Source organism: Phacochoerus africanus, chromosome 12, assembly GCF_016906955.1.
Source record: "Phacochoerus africanus isolate WHEZ1 chromosome 12, ROS_Pafr_v1, whole genome shotgun sequence".
NCBI classification, from domain to species: Eukaryota; Metazoa; Chordata; class Mammalia; order Artiodactyla; family Suidae; genus Phacochoerus; species Phacochoerus africanus.
Genome location: NC_062555.1, coordinates 16,780,654 through 16,783,765, shown reverse-complemented (window position 1 = coordinate 16,783,765; position 3,112 = coordinate 16,780,654). Strand labels below are relative to the sequence as shown.

General features: G+C 52.4%; 1 pseudogene; it reads right to left on the bottom strand.

The window, feature by feature from the left end:
- Nucleotides 1-1,391: 1,391 nt before the first annotated feature.
- Nucleotides 1,392-1,787, bottom strand: LOC125112440 (multifunctional methyltransferase subunit TRM112-like protein; annotated as a pseudogene).
- Between the last annotated feature and the right edge of the window lie 1,325 nt (nucleotides 1,788-3,112).

Sequence of the window (3,112 nt, the reverse complement as noted above, 5' to 3'; positions counted from 1 at the left end):
GTCCCCAGAACCATTTCCAGCCACCATCTCACGTGAGAAGTCTGTGTGTGCCCTGAGGATGTGGAGTGGCCGCATCCAGCCCCACAGCACCCGGGAGGTTGTCACTGGGGAGTGAAGACCAGCGCTCTGTGCTGCACCCTGAGGCTTTACCCGCGGTGCCAAGGTCACCTGCTCTACCTCAAACCTGAGAAAGGGGATGAGGGGCTGGCTTGGACCTCTCGGCCGCAGGCTTTCAGAGCTCCTTGGCGTACCCACCCCTGGGGGATAGGAGGCCATGCTCGGCTCTTGGCAGCCGGCTTCAAGTTATCACATTCGGGTACTGCCTGCCGGTACTGAAGTTCCTAGCTGATGCTCTTCCCAGTCACAGAGCAAGTGTTTCCCCTACAATCAGATCCATTGCTAATGCCCCATGCCCTCCAGAGCTCCGGCACCACGGATCCCTCCAACTTGACATGGCTCAGTAGAAATTGTTTTCTGAACACCTGCTCTGTGCCAGACAAGTTTCTAGGTGTTGGTAATATAATAATAAAGTCATTGCAGGGCTTCCATTGTAGAAAGGAAATGGCTAATATAGGAAATAAGTGAGAAATTGCATTACTGTGGTAAGAGCTTTCACGTACTCATCCTGGAGGTGCCACGAACCACACACGGTGGCCCTGAGCGCAATGCGGAGAAAAGGGCATCTCAGGAATGCTTCCAGCTGCATCGACCGAACGCCCAGCCAACAGTGCTTTAAGCAATAAAGGCATTTAATTATCTTTAAGAATAAGTCTAAGGTTTTGCATTCTCGATGGAAGGAGCAGCAAAGCCCTGTTCTCAGACCAATCTCTTTCTGTCTGTCCTGCCTGCCTTAGTGGTTGGTTTGATCCCTCCTGGCTGAAGCTGCCTGCCGTAGCTCCAGGCACTGCAGCCACATTCATGGAGAAGGGATGGTCCAGGTGTGCGGACTGGTTCAAGATGCTCTCGCTTGGTTACCAGTGGACAACAAACGAGTCCAGCCAAGCCAGGGTTCAAGTGGGTGGATGGGCTTCTCTTCGCAAAGATGGACCATTTAGCCTCCATAGAATGAGATATTTTCAGGTCTGAGGATTCCATTGCTGTTCACCCAGTAGCCTGGGAAGGACGGAGTCTGCGTTTGGATATCTACTACCAAAAGCAGTTTGTGCTGTGGTACAGTGCGTTCTTGCTTCACCATACATCTATTCACGTTTGGGGGGGGAGGGAGTTGAACTTTTAATGAGAAAAAATTATAATATTGAGCTCAAGAATACTGTGTTTGATGTGTCACTGGGCCAAGTGCTGGGGATACACAGGACAGAACCAGTAAACAAGACATACGTAAACAAAGATACGCACACGCACAGAATGAAAAACCGGCGCCTGGCACGGTTTTAAGCCTCAGTTTCCTCCTCAGTCAGCAGCATGTTGGGGATCCCAGGCTGGTTGGAAATAGGCGTCCAGACTGCGGGCACCGCAGATGCCCTCCAGCGCCTCCACCTCCAGCAGCACGTGGCGCATCCTCCTCAGGAACGTCCCATCCCGCTCATACCCCCGAATTGGTTCGTTGGGCCCCTTGACAGATGCAAGGGGTCGGCCGCCTCCGGAAGCGCTGCCCATTCTACTTCGGGTATCACACACGCCGTGAAGTCCGGGGTGAACCCCACAGGGTTGATGCGGACCTTGGTGGCCTGGAGCCGCGGGAGGAAGCCACCCCCCACATGCGAGCTCAGCAAGTTGTGGGTGAGCAGCTTCCTGTCGCCGCTCACGTAGGAGCATTTAATGACCATAGAGAGAGTGGATGCCAGTAACCAGAGCATATAAGGAGATGCATAGGTACGAAGCGCGCGTACAAAGAACGCTGACTCTCTATGACTCTATCCTGGAAGCCAGGGACTCATCCTAGTGAGGGAAGGGGATTAAAACCTAAGACGATTTTCTCTCTAAAGGTGCTCATCCCAGGGTTTGGTACACAGAAAGCCCTGGAAGTGCAGCCCGCGTTGACTCTCCAGCTTGAATCCCCTTTTTATACCCGGAACAGCTTTCTTTAAAAGTTAGCAATGAATTTAAAAATGTGTTATGCTTTATCAAGCATTTCACATGATTTTGAAAGAGGCCTTTTCCTTTTTTTTTTTTTCTTTTTATCAGTTCAGTGTGCCATATCAAGCGCCCAAAAGACATCTGACATAGAGAAAGGGCCACTATTCAGGAAAGGGAGGGAGCCCTTAAGTGGGAGCCCCAGGTTAGCAGAGCCCTGGAGGGAAAGAGTTCTGGGTGGATGATGGGGCTTGTGTGTCATGGGCTCCTGGCCACTCCTCCCCCCGGCCTCCTCTTCCTCCTGCAGCCCTTCAGAGAGGTCCACTTCTCTTCTACTTGAAAAAGGCTTCCAGGATACTGAACGCAAAGAAAAGTCCGAACCTTCTTGCAGTCCATTTGAGAGCTTTATAAGGAGCACGTGAATGCTTTCTCTGCGGCTCTTAATGACAGCTCCATCACAGGTCACCCCGCATTGGGGTGGTGCATCCTGACGACTGGATATAGGAGTTTACGTCCGGGTGATGCGTCTCTTCCTTCAGTCAGTCACGGGGCTTGTGACGGATGTCGGACTCCGTTAGGAGGCAACGTCACAAGTTTAGACTTGAATCCCTCCGCGAAGGGAGGAACTTGGCCCATCATCCTCCTGGCTCCCTGCTCTTCGATGAACTGGGGATGATGTGTCAGAACCCAGCGCAGGTGTCAGAGCCTATGTATTGCCTGAGGAAGACGTTGGCTGGTGTAGACATGGCAAAGGGTACTCAGGGGAGGGGCAGGGAGTGTTAGCCCCTGTTTTCGTTTTACTGGTGGTTTACGCACATGGGGGCTCACTGTTCACTAGATTCATGTGCTTTTCTAGATCGGCCGAGCCTACAGAGCCCGGAAGCTCTCCCAAGTCCGCATCTCACAGCAGTGTAGGCTCGTGCAGAGCCCGTCAAGATGCGGTTACACAGCATGCCTGTTGGGATTAAATGGATCCCCTCTGATTTGGGATGAGTGCTAAATGCTTGTCTGTTAGCAGGTCACAGGGGAGAGGGCACAATTTCAGCGCAGCAGCAGTGGCCTAGGAGACGTCCTGCTA